Below are 17616 nucleotides of genomic sequence, written 5' to 3'. Positions count from 1 at the left end.
ACTATGGGGTGAACTGATGAGGATGAAGTTAAGCGGGGGGGGGGGGGGGACGACACAGGTTAGAAGCTTTTGCAATAGTACAGGTGAGATATGATATAATGGTTGCCGTGGAGTTGGAGGGAAATAGATTTATTTTTTCTGGAGATAGAAAAAATAGGACTTGATGGTAAATTGAATGTGGATAGTAAAGACGAAGGCGTTAGTAATGGCTTTCTGACCACTATACACCTATCAAAATTGCTAAAGTAAAAACTCTAAGAACATCAAATGCAGGTGAGGATGTGGAGCAATCGAAGCTCTTGCATATTCCTGAAGGAGTGCAGAATGGTACAACCACTCTGCAAACAGACCAAAGGTATCTTAGAAAGCCAAACATACAATTATCCTATTACTCAGCCATCCCTCTTCTGGATATTTGACCTAAAGAAATGAAAACATATGTTCAGACAAAAACCTGTGCATCAGTGTTTAAAGCTGCTCTATTCATAATTGCCCTAAACTGAAACAACGCAAATGTCTTTCCGTGGCTGTATAAATGAGCAAACTGTGGTCCAGTCAAACAATGAACAAACTACTCAGCAATAAAAGGAAACAAATTATGATACAATAATGAGGATGAATCTCAAAGTCATTGTGAGTCCATTTGTGTAACATTTTGGAGAAGATAAAACTTCCCTGATAGTGGATCTGTGGTTGTGAGCGGCTTATATGACTGTAACGGCTCTTTATCTTGATTGTGGTGGTGGCTACAGAAAACTGTGTTGAAATTCACAGAACTCTATATACGAAAAAGTGTACAATTGAAAAAATTTCTTTTTATTGTGTGATAATTTAATCACCTTTTAAAAAATTGAGGCTTAATTTATATATAATAAATGCACCTACTTAAGCATACTTTGATAAGTTTTGACAAATGCAGACATCTGTGTACCCCTTACCTCAGTCAAGTTGTAGAACACTTTCATTACCGTAAACCAGAGGTCTGCAAACTGTGGCTTGAGAGCCACATACGGCTCTTTGGCTCCTTGAGTGTGGCTCCTCCACAAAATACCACGGCCTGGATGAGTCTATTTTGAAGAAGTGGCATTAGAAGAAGTTTAAGTATAAAATATTTGGCTCTCAAAGACATTTAAATCATTGTACTGTTGATATTTGGCTCTGTTGACTAATGAGTTTGCCGATCACTGGCCTAAACTGTCCCTCTGGATCTTCCCAGAACACCCCCTCCCCTTGGCAACCACTGATCAGCTTTTTGTAGGAAAAGAGGCTCTGGTATCATTCCAATCTAGGGTGGGGTGGTTTCTATCACACCACCAGCAACTCTCTGGACACTAGCTAGATGTCCTTCAATTTAATTCAATTCTGACACTATCTAGCTAGAGATGGCCCCAGTCCCACAGGTTAAGGGTTCAATCCTGTAAAACTGCCCTCCCCCCCGCCCCCCATCCCAACTCCAGCCCAAGCTAAGTTGTTATCTGTGCTTCGGACTGGACTGGCTATAAATCAGAGGTGCCGATGATCCCCTTTTCAGGTTCAATTTGCTAGAGTAGCTCACAGAACTCAGAAGATATTTTACTTTCGAGACCACTGGTTTGTTATAAAAGAATATAACCGAAGAACAGCCAAGAGGAAGAGATGCATAAGGCAAGGTATGGGGAAGGGCACCGAGCTTCATGCCCTGGCCAGGAGCCCCACTCTCCCAGATCGCCAAGTGCTCACCAACCCAGACGCTCTCTGGGGTTTCATGGAGGCTTCATCACATAGGCACAATTGATTAAATCATTGGCCACAGGTGATTGATCTCAATTTCCAACCCCTGCCCAGAGGTCTGAGAGTGCCACAGAAAATTCCAACCCTCTAATCACATGATTGGCTCCGCTGGCAACCAACCCCCAACCATAGGTGGGTCCAAAAGTCACCTCATTAGCACAACAAAAGATACCTTTGTTGCTCTCCTCGCTTAGGAAATTCCAAGGCTTTCAGAAGCTCAGAGTCAGAACCAGAGACAAAGACCAAATACATATTTCTTATTATAAATCACAATATCACAGTTAGAGGCTATACTGTTATCTCTGTCAGCTCTTTGTTATTGTTCCATTGCATGGCTATATCTCAAGTATCCATTCCCTCTTTTTTTAAAAAAATGTATTTTTATTAATTTCTTGGAGGAAGAGAGAAAGAGAGCAATAAAAACACCAATTATGAGAGAGAATTATTGGTCAGCTGTTTTCTGCATGCCCCCCACTGAGGATGGAGTCCATAACATGGGTATGTGCCCCAACTGGGAATTGAACCAGTGACATCTTGATTCATAGCTACTTACTCAACCACTGAATCATGCCAGCCTGGCTATCTATTCTCTTCTGATGGATACTTGGGCCATTTCCAGTTTTGATCTATTATGATTTCAGCTGCTATTGAGACAGGGTAATGAGCCCAGACAAGGGGAACAGGGAAACTGAGACAGACAGCTGAACAAACTGCAGAGCGATTTCCAGCAGGTACAAGTCACCTCCCTAGACATAGCATCTAGGCCTCAGTTGTATTTCAGCTCCAGACCCAGAAAAGCAGCAAAACCAGGGCGTGACATCAGGACCAGCTACAATGACTAACAAACCCCTACCCTGACACTGATGTACCAGTGAAGACCAGGACCCTAAAGAAGCACACCTAGAAAACTGATGAGTATTTTGTTTAAACCTTCCCTGAGATCTCCTCTAAGGTTTCTGCCTGCAAGAGAGAAATAAAAGCTTTAAGACAAAGGACCCAGCACATCCTCTCCTTTGGAGAGCAGCCTTCACCATTTTCTTTCCCCTCTTCTTCCCCCACTTTTTACTCACAGATGTGTGAGAAAATCAATCGGAAGCCGAAAACCAGGATTACAGGCTTTATTAGGGGAAAGAGACCTGCGGGGAGAACAGCAACATGGGCAGAGACGAACACGCCTTTTGAGGGGAGGAATGGGAAGGGATGGGGGCTTAGTGTACTTGGCACATGCTGATTGATGGCTTAATGTGCGGTCCATATAGGAACAAGGGCTTAGGGTACTTGGCAGGTGCTGATTGGTGGTTCAATGTATAGTCCATATAAGGTGCCTGGTTGGGCACTCAGGTATTTTCAGCATGCAGGTTATACCATACCCTGCCCACAAGTTGGGGGAAGGGAGGATCTATCAGTATGCATCTCCTAAACCCTAAAGGACTTCAAGAAGCTTGCAACCAGGGGAGCAATGGACATAGCCTCTCATCCCTAGTTAACACCATAACCTGACCCCAAGACTCCTTTTCTCTGACTTCCTAGAGAGCTAGGGTAGCCCAGCCTAGACTCTCCTGTTGCTTCTTCTTTGTTAAACCCTTTCTTGCTTTACTGTTCCCAGCTTTTAAAACATTTCCTCATAGTTGTCTGGAATCATACTGTGAAATGTTTCCTACACAAAGTCAAGAACCCGCACTCTACCGGCTGGCCTGAGGCAGACCTTTCTACGGGCCAGGTCCCCTTTCCAGTAACACTATGAATCTTTGCTTACAGTCTCTGTGTGTATAGGGATGCCCTCATCCTCCTGAGTAATACCTAGGAAGACATCACTGGATCTTAAGGTCAAAAGTGATGCTTTCCTGGCCCTCTTGTGTTTCTCATCTCAGAGAATTTTGTCTGATTTCTAACCATGTGGCTGGGTATGCGGTCAGCTTGCAGCAGCAGGAGCCCTGCTGATACCCCACCTAGAGCCCAAGCTTGCTGATCTGCTTGTTTAGTTCATTCTGCAGGGAACTTACCTGCTTACATCTTTTTCAATTGACTTTTTTACTCACAGTGAGTACTTTCCAATTTAATTTAATTACTTTCCAAAGGATAAACAAACAGGACATTATTTTAAAGGACACCTCTATGGTATCAGAAAGATGAGAGTCAGTGTTCTAAGCATAGGGAACTAAAGAAAACAATTATTATAAAGGGAGGCAGAAATAGAGGGAATCAATAAGCAGCAAGCTCCTGAATGCATGTGTTAACTTATAAGTAGTAAATTAACATCCAGGAACGCATGTGTTTATTTTCATGTGGGCATTGTGTGCGTTATAGTGACTCCAAGACAAGATGACTAGGTAGATCTCCTGTTTCTAAGAACAAGGGCCAAAAACCCTTCCATTGGACAACATCTCTTGATCTACCATTCAACCCTCTCTTGTTTCCATGCCTGTCAAGGTCCCATAATAAGCATGAACATTTTTAGATGGTACTTAGCTTTAAAAAAGGGTCCCATCCAGTAGGTTTGTTTTTTGTTTCGTAATGCTGTTGTCATGCGGCCATAACCAGTCCTCTGTCAAAAGTCCGCTTCTCAGTCAGAGGAGTCACAACATCTTGGTGCCAGAGCTCCTGACTGGAAGCATAAGAAATGTCTCAAGTGCAGGCATAAGAGATAAGATCAACACTAAGATTTCAAAGCTCCTACAAAGCAAATAGTAGAGTCTTAAAATTCCAGAATAATTTAAAGTAAAAGATGTCATCAGGTAGGTATTAATAGTAAGAGAATATAGAATACTTAAAAATAGACTTATTCATTATAGTTAGGATGCATTTGGTTGCAAGTTAGAGAATAGGCAACAGCAAGTCAAACATGAGGATGTTTATTAACGATGAGTTTGGAAGTGGTAGTCCCAGCTCAATAAGGTCATCGGGGCACAGAGCCACCCTTAACTTCTTAGCTTTCTTCTTCAACTTTATGGCCTTGTGGCCCCAAAATGACTTGTACAGCTCCAAGTATCACATACATAAAAGTTTCCAAACCAGGAAGGAAGAGGGAAGCTCCTCACAAAATCTTTCCCAGGGACTAGTAGACTTCATACTTTTGTTGGCCAGAATTGGGTCATGTTTCTATCCTGAGACCAGTCACCTTAATAAAGGGGAACAAGATAATCATGATTATGAACAACTAGAGGCCTGGTGCATGAAATTTGTTCACTGGGGAGGGAGGTGGGAAGAGAAGGGAATAACCCTTGCCCAGCCTGCACTCTCTCCAATCTGGGACTTCTGGCTCCTAACAGCTCACCTGACTGCCTGCCTGATTGCCCCTAACTGCTCCACTGCCAGCCCAATTGCCCCCAACTGCCCTCCTCTGCTGGCCAATTTGGTTTTGATTGGTCAGTTCCTATGCCAGTCAGCATCAAAAGGTCCACCTCCTAGGCAACCATTGTACTTACACTTCACCCAGATTTGGTTCTGATTGGTTGGTTTCTATGCCAGTCAACATCTCTGGGCCTATCAGTGAGGCCTGATCAGAAAGGTGGGGTTGATCAGCAGCCCTGGTGGAGGCCTGGAGAGAAATGGAGGCTCAGCTGCTGGAGAGAGAGAGGCAAGTGCTGATCAGCAGCTGCCACAGAGGCTATGAATCAGACCCTGCTTCTCTCTTCAGGCCTCTCTCTGGGCCTGATTTGCAGCCCCCTCAGCAATCAGTACTGGGTCACCACACCTGCAGCTGCAGCAATCCGTGCTGGGTCTCCATGGCAACTCAGCGCTGACTGCACTACTGACTTACAGTTGGTCGAGCCTCTGGTGGTGACAGACCCAGAGTTTTTATGTATTAGGATAGGCACCCCATCTTGTTAGAATTGCTGTTTAGAAGTTTTCCACTGAATACATTTGGTCCCTTGTTCTGTTAATTAATTATGCTATCTCTGGCTTCTGTAAGTAATCTTGCTCAGATCTCTGCTAACTTAAGAATCTGGCCTTGGTTCCTCACATGCTAGATGCCTCCTAGTTATCTGAATCATATTGTGCTCAAAGCCACAAGTTTCCTTTAAGATAGCTACTAAGCACACTGCCCCCATCCCAGCACATGAGGCTTAAAAATTTTTTTTAATTTAATAAATCTTTATTGTTCAGATTATTACTATTGTTCCTCTTCTTTCCCTTCATAGCTCCCCTCCACCTGGTTCCCATCTCATCCCCACTGTCCTCATTCGTTGGTGTAGGATTTTTGTCCAGTCTCTTCCCACACACCCACAACCACTTTCCTCTGAGAATTGTCAGTCCACTTCCTTTCTATGCCCCTGATTCTATTATATTCACCAGTTTATTCTGTTCATCAGATTTTTAATTCACTTAACTTTTAGATTTACTTGTTGATAGATATGTATTTGTTGTTTATAATTTTTATCTTTACTGTTTTCTTCTTCTTCCTCTTCTTAAAGAATAACTTTCAGCCAAAACCTGTTTGGCTCAGTGGTAGAGCATCGGTCTGCGGACTGAAAGGTCCCAGGTTCGATTCCGGTCAAGGGCATGTACATTGGTTGCGGGCACATCCCCGATAGGGGGTGTGCAAGAGGCAGCTAGTCGATGTTTCTCTCTCATCGACATTTCTAGCTCTCTATCTCTCTCCCTTCCTCCTCTCTGTAAAATATCAATAAAATATATTAAAAAAAAAGAATAACTTTTAGCATTTGATATCATACTGGTTTGGTGGTGATGAACTCCTTTAGCTTTTTTTTATTTGTGAAGTTCTTTATCTGGCCTTCCATTCTAAATGATAGCTTTGCTGCATAGAGTAATCTTGGTTGTAGGTTCTTGCTATTCATGCAGAATAAAATTGAATATTTCTTGCCACTCACGTCTGGCCTGCATAGTTTCTGTTAAGAAATCAGCTGACAGTCATAAGGGTGCTCCCTTGTAGGTAACTGACTGTTTTTCTCTTGCTAGTTGTAATATTCTCTTGTTGTTTTTTGCTCTTGGCATTTTAATTATGATGTGTCTTGGTGTAGTGATCTTTGTATTCCTTTTGTTTGGGGCTCTCTGTGCTTTCTGGACTTGTAAGTTTATTTCTTTCACCAGGTTGGGGAAGTTTTCAGTCATTATTTCTTCAAATAGGTTTTCAGTGTCTTGTTCTCTCTCTTCTTCTGGCACCTCATAATTCTTTTTTTTTTTTTTTTAATATATTTTATTGATTTTTTTACAGGGAGGAGGAGAGAAGGATAGAGAGCTAGAAACATCAATGAGAGAGAAACATCAACCAGCTGCCTCTTGCACACCCCCAACCAATGTACATGCCCTCAACCGGAATTGAACCTGGGACCTTTCAGTCCGCAGACCAATGCTCTACCACTGAGCCAAACCGGTTTCGGCTGGCACCTCATAATTCTAATGTTGGTCCACTTGAAGTTGTCCAAGAAGCTCCTTACACTATCTTCAGATATTTGGATTTTTTTTTTCTTTTTGTTTTTCTGGTTGAGTGTTTTTTGCTTCTTTGTATTTCAAAAATTTTACTTGATTCTTGTGATCCTCTAGTCTGCTGTTAGATTTCTGTATAATATTTTTTATTTAAGTCAATGTATGCTTAATTTACAGTTGGTCTTTTTTCATATCTTCAAGGGTCTCACTAAATTTATCAGCCTTTTCTAGAAAATTCTTGAAAAAGACCTTATAACTGTGGTTTTGAACTCTATATCCAGTCATTTTCTTTCCTCCATTTCTTTCATTTGTGACCTGTTTCTTTGTCTCCACATTTTGGCTGCTTTCTCGAGTTGATAGAGTTGCTTTGTGTATTAGTGTCCTATAGAACCCAGTGACTCAGCTTCCCCAGTTACCTGAGGTGGACACTCTTGGTGCACCCCTTTCTTGTTTTAGTTAAGCATTGATTGTTGTTAGTATCACTGGGAGAAATTGACCTCCAGGCCAATTGGCTGTGAGGATCAGTTGTGTTTATGCTGGGAGAACTTCTGTGCTAGAGATACCCCTATAAGACAAGACTTGCAAAAGCTTCTGTGCTCAGCTTGGATGGGGCAGAGTCTCAGGGCAGAGCAGAGAGCATTGGTTTCTCATCAGCTCTTCCCTAATAGGCTCCTGTGTCTCAGTGTCCCGTTGTAATCGCTGCAAGCACTTCTGAGAGAAAGCCACCCTCGAATTCCGCCCATAGCCAGACAGTCGAGTTTCTCCCCAAATGAGTCTGAGTCCCCAGAGTCTCACCTGGAACTGGAGTCCAGTGCAGTCAGGAGCTTTTTCTCCCTCCCACTTGAAAAAGGCAGCCGTGCACTCCATTGCCAGCCCTCTCCACACATGCGTCTCAGAACCTCTGCCTCCTGCAGCTCCTTTGAGTCTTAGTGTGCTTTTCTCTTTCCTTCTAGTTGTAGAATTTCCACTCAGCCAATCTTCTTGTGATTTTGGATGATGTCTGTTTTGTCTTTTAGTTGTAGTTTTGAAATTGTTGTGCAAGACAGCAGTTTATGTATTTACCTATGCCGCCATCTTGGTTTCTCTCCAACGAATCTAGGAAAGTATAAAAAGAAAACCTTCTCCATATTGTTTTGGTTTGGACTCTGGAAGCAATATTCCTCTGAGTCCATCAGCATAATAAAGATTCCACATTTGTATTACTAAGATGTTCCCTATATAGTTCCCTATATAGCTCACTGATTTACAATATAACAATTAGTGCCAATTATGATTTAACCTTACAAAGGGGTTGACTGATTTGGTCGTCTCACTGAACCTTCTAGTCTAAATCCAGTAAAATCACCCCCTTCCAAAAACATTTTTGGACCTTATTTTCTTTTCTGTAATATTTTCTCACTCCTAGTTCCATGTGGGGATGGGGGTGAACTCTGTGCACCTTCCCACTTCCACCAATATTTATTATATCTCATTCCCTTCTATCCAATTCTTTTTTTGGAATGTAACCCAGCACCCTTTTTCCAGAACATGGGCCACCAACTTGATGCCTAGATCTCCCTCCATATGGATTGTTTTTTAGAAATGGTTTAAAGTCAGCAGGCTTCTCACAGACCTTGCAAATTTTTAGGGGCCACAACTACCTGTATCACTTGTGGCTATAAAAACAAACAAACAAACAAAACAACAAAAAACAACAAAACAAAACAAAACAAAAAAATCAGAGACAGTCCTGTCAGAAAAAAGAAGGTTTGCCGAAACTGGTTTGGCTCAGTGGTAGAGCGATCTGCTGACTGAAAGGTCCCAGGTTCGATTCCGGTCAAGGGCATGTATATCCGTTGCAGGCACATCCCCGGTATGGGGTATGCAAGAGGCAGCAGGTCGATGTTTCTCTCTCATCGATGTTTCTAGCTCTCTATCTCTCTCTCTTCCTCTCTGTAAGAAATCAATAAAATATATTTTTTAAAAAAGAAAAAGGAAGGTTAAAAAGCTGAATGCTTTATCATATTATATCACTCTATTTGTTTCCCCACTCAGATTCTGTCTCTCCCCCTTTATCCTCTTCCAGATCAATGGCCTGACTTTTCTTCCATGTGCCTTTCTATCTTTATTATTGTTATGCTCCCTCCTTTTGGATGATTCTCAGAATGAACTTTGCTGACTCCTAGGCCTCTTGCTCATTCTCAACTGTTCTTCACTTCCCTTCCTTCTCCCTCAACCTTCACCTACTCTAGTTTTTGCCCCTTCCCAGGATCCAGATTAAGCAGATATACTGCTCTTGCTTTGCACACAGCTTCCTCACAATGCACATATGCAGATGGAGAGGTCACTTGCTAAAGTATCAAAAGGCCCTGTCCATAGGTGATATATTCAGTTTGGGAGAAGGCATCAAGTTGGCTGGCCTCCCATGCTGGGCTTCCTCTCCACTTCCTGCCTCCACCTCCTCCTCTGACTGACCCTGCTTTAGGAGAGGTCCTGAGCTGGTCATAGCACAAGCCTGCAGCAGTCTCGGCACTCACTGTCATCCACCAGGCCATAATGAACCATCTTTGCAAGGTTCCTTAATCACTTCCTGGGTAGCTTTCTATGTTTCCAGTCACACTTGTTGATTTGAAGCTTCTAGCTAACTCCCTCTTCTCCTATAAACTGAGACTTGACCTGTGGCCCAGGGAATCAGGGGAACTGAGACTCCCTACTCCCTGTCCTTCTGGGCTGTGCTGCTCTAGTTTTTAGTGGAGGGAGACCTTTCCTTCTAGGAGGAAAAAGTTCTTCCTACTTCATGGCCAACAAATAAAGGAATATTTTCTATAAATTTGACTTGGGATCCTTTTTCATTTTTTGCCCAAATGATTTTCCACTGGCTTGTTTTGACACCATGTGTGTTTTTCATGGGTGTCTTGCTGTTAGCATTACAAATGAAAGTTAATTTTCTAAAGTAAAAATTTTCTAGATGTAATTTACTTACAGGATATTTTTCCTAACATGATATTCTTTTACTATCCCCCTTTTTTATTTAAATATTAGGAGGCTTTTGAAAAATTTATAATGTATAAATTTATAATGTATAGTCTTGATAGCTTTAAAATTTTAATTTTTTGCACTATAATATGACTGCTTTAGGTTCCTTACTTGTTACACAATTTTACTGTGAGATGAACTATGAATAAAAATTTTTGTTAACACTTTAGAAACAGCTTTTTGTCCAGTACAATTAATTTTTCTAGAATATTCACTTATTTTAATTAGCCAATTTAAATAAGCCTGAAAACGTGACTACTATTTTACTGTCAAATTTAATACTCTAACAACAATCTTATTTTGCCCTGTAAATACTAGTGGAAAGGATTATTTGCCTTCTTGAGTAGGCCCTGAGCATTGCTGGTGGTAGGCTGGATTTAGATACCAAAAACCCACTTTGCCACACCATGGGTTCAAGACAACTCAAACAAATATTGTTGCAGTGAGAGGGCAGCTGCTGTTAGCCAAGTGTCTGTCTGCTACCTGGGTCCTGATTTGAGCTGGGCATGGAAAGTTAAGCAGCCATGGGGGCAGGAGACCACCCTCAGAAGGGGTGAGGATTTAGGCCCCTGCAAAGTTGGGGAGAGTGAGGGTCTGTGCCCCACCTCTGTTGACCGCCAAGTTCTCTCCTGATGGCCCCTCTGCAACTGTGCCTATCTTATGTTGTTCTTTCCCTAAGGAATCTTACCCATCTCTGGCTGACCAGCCATCCTCCGGGGCCAAGCAGGGTGATATGAGGTTCAGTTCTGTCTCCTTGGTAGCCTATGCCCACTTCGCCATACCATGGGTACAAGAGTGTGGCCTCCACGCTCAGCACCTGCCTTGGTGGGACCCCAGCATTGATCACATATCTTGGAGAAACCAGTTTCTTCTCCAGGGAGGGCCCAGCTCGCCCCACTAGTCCAGAAACAGATCCATGGTACCAGTCATCACGAGGCTTCAACCTTGGCATGAACATAAAGCTCAGGCAACAGCTGTGGGCAATTGGATTGTGAGAAGAGAACCTCTTGGCCAAAAGGGCAAGAGGGACCAAAATAGAATGCTCAGTTGCCTTCCCAGGGAGCCCTCTACACATAGAAGGAATTAAATCCTTTCATGTCCTTTGTAAATTGCTGCCAGACATTCAAAGAATTAGTTTGTAAGTTTGCTTAGGATAATTGTATATTCTGCTGTTGTAATTCTAAAATATCAAGAGATGTGTTACCTTAGTCTCCATGCACCAAAAAAGATGATTTTTTATTGATCCCCAAGGGTGCGAGGTACTATTATAGGTGATGGGGATAACACAAATCTGGAAAAAATAATGACCTTGTAGAATAATATCATGTAAGGATATTCTTTGCTCTAGGCCATGGCAATTCCATTTCAAACTGGCTATCAATTTCTTTTTGTATAGACAAGGTCTTAGTTACATTTTTTGCACCTCTCCCAGGGGCAAGGAATGATAGTAGTGACACCCTTTCTTTGGTGTCCACACAATCCAGAAACCTCTCTTTAATTTTATACACAAAGGGACAGAGGTTTGATTTTGTGTCATACAATAGGGAAGCTGGGTGGAGACCCCTGTGTAATTATACTTTCTTGCCCCACGCACGGTCTTCTTGGATGACCAAATTGTTTGGTATTATTGGTGACTACATTAGGTGAGGGATCAGCCCATGTAAGGGGTCTTACCCATGAAGGGTCGGGAGCATAAGTTTAAAATACTTCCCCATTTGCCCCAGGTAATATTACCATACAGCTGTGATTGCTAGCATGGCTAGAAAGACTTTCTCAGGCATTCTTGGGTTTCTGGTTGCCTCACAATTTCTTCCCTGAGGTTTGATGTTTCTCTGTCTCTGGATCTATTTTTTCCCCCATCAGTTTATGTTGTTCATTATATTCCACAAATGAGTAAGATCATGTGATATTTTTTTATCTTTTCTGCCTGGCTTATTTCACTAAGCATAATGTTCTCTATCTCCATCCATGTTGTTGCAAATAGTAAGAGCTCCTTCTTTTTTGCTGCAGTGTAGTATTCCATTGTGTAGATGTACCACAGTTTGTTAATCCACTCATCTGCTGGTGGGCACTTAGGCTGTTTCCAAATCTTAGCTATGGTGAATTGTGCTGCTATGAACATAGGGGTACATATATCCTTTCTGATTGATGTTTCTAGTTTCTTGGGATATATTCCTAGAAGTGGGATCACTGGGTCAAATGGGAGTTCCATTTTTAGTTTTTTGAGGAAATTCCATACTGTTCTCCACAGCAGCTGCACTAGTCTGCATTCCCACCAGCAGTGCATGAGGGTTCCTTTTTGTCCGCATCCTTACCAGCACTTGTCATTTGTTGACTTGTTGATAATAGCCATTCTGACAGATGTGAGATGGTACCTCATTGTTGTTTTGATTTGCATCTCTCAGATGATTAGTGACCTTGAGCAGGTTTTCATATGTTTCTTGGCCATCCTTCTCTCTTCTTTCAAAAAGTGTCTATTTAGATCAGTTTCCCATTTTTTGATTGGGTTATTTATCTCCTTTTTGTTAAGCTGCATGAGTTCCCTGTAAATGTTGGAGATTAAACCCTTATCGTTGATATCATTGGCAAATATGTTCTCCCATGCAGTGGGTTTTCTTGTTGTTTTATTGATGGTTTTCTTTGCTGTACAAAAGCTTTTTATTTTGATGTAGTCCATTTGTTTATTTTCTCTTTAGCTACCATTGCCCTAGGTAGTGAAGAAATTGCTTTGGCTTTTTGGCTTTCGGCTTGGAGGAAGCTCAGGTGCAACTTTCTTCAGTCGTCCTGAATCTGGGTTCATCTGACATCAGCTGCCTCCACCATGCCACCAAAGTTCGACCCCAGCGAGATCAAAGTCGTATACCTGAGGTGCACCCATGGGGAAGTGGGTGCCACGTCTGCCCTGGCCCCCAAGATCGGCCCTCTGGGCCTGTCTCCAAAAAAGGTTGGTGATGACATCGCCAAAGCAACTGGTGATTTGAAGGATCTGAGGATTACAGTGAAACTGACCATTCAGAACAGACAGGCCCAGATCAAAGTAGTGCCTTCTGCCTCCGCCCTGATCATCAAAGCCCTCAAAGAACTTCCAAGAGACAGAAAGAAGCAGAAAACATTAAGCACAGTGGAAATATCACTTTCGATGAGATTGTCAGCATTGCCCAACAGATGCGGCACCGATCTTTAGCTACAGAACTCTCTGGAACCATTAAAGAGATCCTGGGGACTGCCCAGTCTGTGGGGTGCAATGTTGATGGCCGCCACCCTCATGACATCATAGATGATATCAACAGTGGTGCAGTGGAATGTCTGGCTAGTTGAGAACTACAAAAGAAAAGGATTCAATTAAAGATCATTTTGGAAAAAAATCACACAGGGGAGAATCCAAGATGGCTGCTCGGGTAGGCACTTAGCCGCAGCCGCACACAACAATTTCAATAAAATACAACTAAAATATAAAATGGACATTACCCAGAACTACAGGAAAGTCGACTGACTGGAAATTCTACAACAAGAAGCAAGGAGATAACCAGAAGGAAGAGCAGAGGAGCTGTAAGAGCCTAAGGTACGGAAACACACTGCATGCGCGGAGGGGACGGAGCTGGAGAGGAGGAAGGCTGAGTGCCTGGCTGGCATTCCCTAGCAGGAAGGAGATAAAAGCTCCGATTGTGCTGGGCCCCAGTTCCGACTGCTCTGAACCCCAGTTCTAGGCCAGACCCCCGGGGACCCAAGCTCATCCATAGGGAGCTGGGCTGTAAGGCGGAACCCCAGGGGAGCGGCGAAAGGAGGTCCCGGAGGCGCGCCCATTGTGCACAGAGAAGGGACGGCCGGCTGTGCTGCGGGATTGCCCTGGCGGGAAGGAGACAGGGGCTCCAGACTGCTCTGAACGCCACCTCCAACTTCACTTCCAACGGAACTGAACCCCAATACCGGGCTCATTGGGGGAGAGCATAGACTGTTTGGCAGCAGGCGAAAATCGAGGGCACCTTTCTCTCAGAAGCGCTTGCAAGGAGTACTGAAGGACCCTGAGTCTCAGGAGTCGCATAGGGCGGAGCTGACGGAAGCCAAAGCTGTAGGCTCCACCCTGAAACCCCGCCCCATCAGGAAAGCTGCCTGTGAAAATGCCTAAACCAAATAGATCACAAATGAAAGAAATGGAGGACAAAAAGTGACTGGATATAGAGTTCAAAACCACACTTATAAGGTTTTTCAAGAGTTTCCTAGAAAAGGCTGATAAAATAAATGAGACCTATGAGGATATGAAAAGGGATCAACAAGAAATAAAGAATACATTGTCTGAAATAAAAAATATTACACAGAGTCCTAAAAACAGAATAGAAGATCGCAAGAATCAAGTCAAAGATTTGGAACATAAAGAGCCAGAAGACACTCCTCTGCAGAAGCAAGAAGGCAAGAGAATCCAGAAAATTGAAGATGATGTAAGAAACCTCTGGGACAACTTCAAACGATCCAACATCAGAATTATGGGGGTCCCAGAAGATGAGAGAGAGCAAGATATCGAAAATATACTGAAAGAAATAGTGACAGAAAACTTCCCCCACCTGGTGAAAGAATTGGACTTACAAGTCCAGGAAGCACACAGAACTCCAAATAAAAGGAATCCAAAGAGGACCACACCAAGACAAATCATAATTAAGATTCCAAGAGCAAAAGACAAAGAGAGAATATTAAAAGCAGCAAGAGCTAAGCAGGTAGTTACCTATAAAGGAGCACCTATATGATTGTCAGCTGATTTCTCAACAGAAAACATGCAGGCCAGATGGGAATGGCAAGAAATATTCAAGGTGATGAATAGTAAGAACCTACAGCCAAAGATAATCTATCCAGCAAAGCTATCACTCAGATTCGAAGGTCAGATAAAGAGCTTCACTAATAAACAAAAAAGCTAAAGGAGTTCATCACCACCAAACCAGAATTATATGAATTGTTGAAGGGGGTTCTTTCAGAAGAGAAAGTAAATAAAGATAAAAATTATGAACAACAAATACGTAACTATCAACAAGTGAATCTAAAAACTAAGGAAATTAAAAAAAATCTGAGGAACAATATTAACTGTTGAATATAATAGAATCAGAGGTATGGAAGGGGATTGAACTGATGATTCTTGGGGAAAAGGGGAGAGGGGGATGTGGGAAGAGACTGAACATAAACTGTGCACCTATGGATAAGGACAATGGGGGGTGGGGAAAGGGCAGAGGGTGGGGTGGGAAGGGGGGGGAAAGGAACATTTGTAATAATATGAACAATAAAAATTTATTTAAGAAAAAAATCAATAAAATGCATTAAAAAAATTATAATAAAATTAAAAATCACACAGGGAAGAGGGTGCACGAAAAGATTAACCAAATAACTTATAGGCATATATGCACTGCCCATGAACACAGACAATAGATAGGGTGGTGAAGGCCTGGGGCTGGGCAGGAACCAGGTGATGTGGAGCAAGGAGGAAAAGGGGGGGTTATCTATAATACCCTCAAGAATAAAGATTAAAACATAAATAAATGAGTAAATAAATAATAAAGTTGGTATTCAAGAAACATTTGTTGATGAGTGAGGAAAACAATATGTAACAAGCCCTAGCCAGCTTGGCTCAGTGGATAGAGTGTTGGTCTTCAGACTGCAGGGTCCTAGGTTCAATTCTGGTCAAGGGCACATGCCAAGGTTGCGAGCTCGATCCCAGTGGGGGTTGTGTCAGAGATAGCCAATCGATGATTCTCATCATTGATGTTTCTCTCTCTCTCTCTTTTCCTTCTTCTCTAAAAGCAATAAAAATACTTAAAATATTTTTTAAAAAATGTAATAAAATATTCTAAATACTACTAGCTATAATAATCTATAGTAATAAAAGTATAATATGCAGCCCTAACCGGTTTAGCTCAGTGGATAGAGCATTGGCCTGCGAACTGAAGAGTCCCTGATTTGATTTTGGTTAGGGGCATATACCTTGGTTGTGGGCACATAACCAGTAGGGAGTGTGCAGGAGACAGCTGGTTAATGTTTCTCCTCCATCGATGTTTCTAACTCTCTGTCCCTCTCCCTTTCTCTGTGTAAAAAATTAATAAAATATATATATTTTTAAAAAAGATCATTTTGACAAGCAAAAAAAAAAAAAAAAAAGAAAGAAAGAAAGAAAGAAAGAAAGAAAGAAAGAAAGAAAGAAAGAAAAAAGATATGCTTTGGCATATCAGAGATTTTTCTGCCTATAGATTTCTCTAGTATTTTTATGGTTTCCCTTATGTTTAAGTTCTTCATCCGTCTTAAGTTTATTTTTGTATATGGTGTAAGTTGGTGGTCTAGTTTCATTTTTTTGCATGTATCTGTCCAATTTTCCCAACACCATTTATTGAAGATTCTCTTGACTACATTGTATATTCATGCCTCCTTTGTCAAATATTAATTGAGTATAGCTATTTGGATTTATTTCTGGGTTCTCTATTCTATTTCACTGATCTATTTGTCTGTTCTTGTGCCTGCCAATACCAGGCAGTTTTGAGAACAATGGCTTTGTAATATAGCTTGATATCTGGTGTTGAGATCCCTCCTACTTTGTTCTTCTTTCTCAGGATTGCTGTAGCTATTCAGGGTCTTTATTTATTATTTTTTAAAATATATTTTATCGATTTTTTTACAGAGAGGAAGGGAGAGAGATAGAGAGCTAGAAACGTCGATGAGAGAGAAACATCGACCAGCTGCCTCCTGCACACCCCCCACCGGGGATGTGCCTGCAACCAACGTACATGCCCCTGACCGGAATCGAACCCGGGACCCTTCAGTCCACAGACTGACGCTCTACCACTGAGCCAAACTGGCTTTGGCTATTTTTTTATTCCAGATGAATTTTTAGAAAGTTCCTTCTAGGTCTGTAAAATATGTCGTTGGTATTTTAATGGGAAGTGCATTGAATTTATAAATTGCTTGGGGTAGTATGGACATTGATGATGTTGATTCTACCAATCCATGAACATGGTATGTTCTTCCATCTGTTTATCTCTTCCTCTATCTCTTTTTTTCAGTGTCGTGTAGTTTTCTGTGTGTAGGTCTTTTACCTCTTTAGTTAAGTTTATTCCTAGGTATATTAATTTTTTTGGTGTGATGGTAAATGGGATTGAGAGTTCATTAGTGGTGTATAGAAATGCCATAGATTTCTTGGCATTAATTTTGTGTCCTGCTACACTGCAGAATTAATTTATTAAGTCTAATTATTTTTTGATAGTGTCTTTAGGGTTTTCTATGTACAGTATCATATCATCTGCAAATAAGGACAGTTTTACTTCTTCTTTTCCAATTTGGATGCCTTTTATTTCTTCTTGTTGTCTGATAACAATGGCTAGTACTTCCAGCACTATGTTGAACAGGAGTGGGCATCCCTGTCTTGTTCCTGTTCTTGGGGGAAATGGTTTTAGTTTTTGCCCATTGAGTATGATG

General features: G+C 41.8%; 1 pseudogene across 1 annotated transcript; it reads left to right on the top strand.

The window, feature by feature from the left end:
* Positions 1-12929: 12929 nt before the first annotated feature.
* Positions 12930-13495, top strand: LOC311632946 (large ribosomal subunit protein uL11-like; annotated as a pseudogene). Its single transcript has one exon. The product of its transcript is annotated as a large ribosomal subunit protein uL11-like (transcript).
* Positions 13496-17616: the final 4121 nt, after the last annotated feature.

This window comes from Pipistrellus hanaki (assembly GCF_964339955.1).
Source record: "Pipistrellus hanaki genome assembly, chromosome: 15".
Classification (NCBI taxonomy): domain Eukaryota; kingdom Metazoa; phylum Chordata; class Mammalia; order Chiroptera; family Vespertilionidae; genus Pipistrellus; species Pipistrellus hanaki.
The sequence above is the reverse complement of the archived record's forward strand: the minus strand, read 5'-3'. Positions and strand labels throughout refer to the sequence as shown.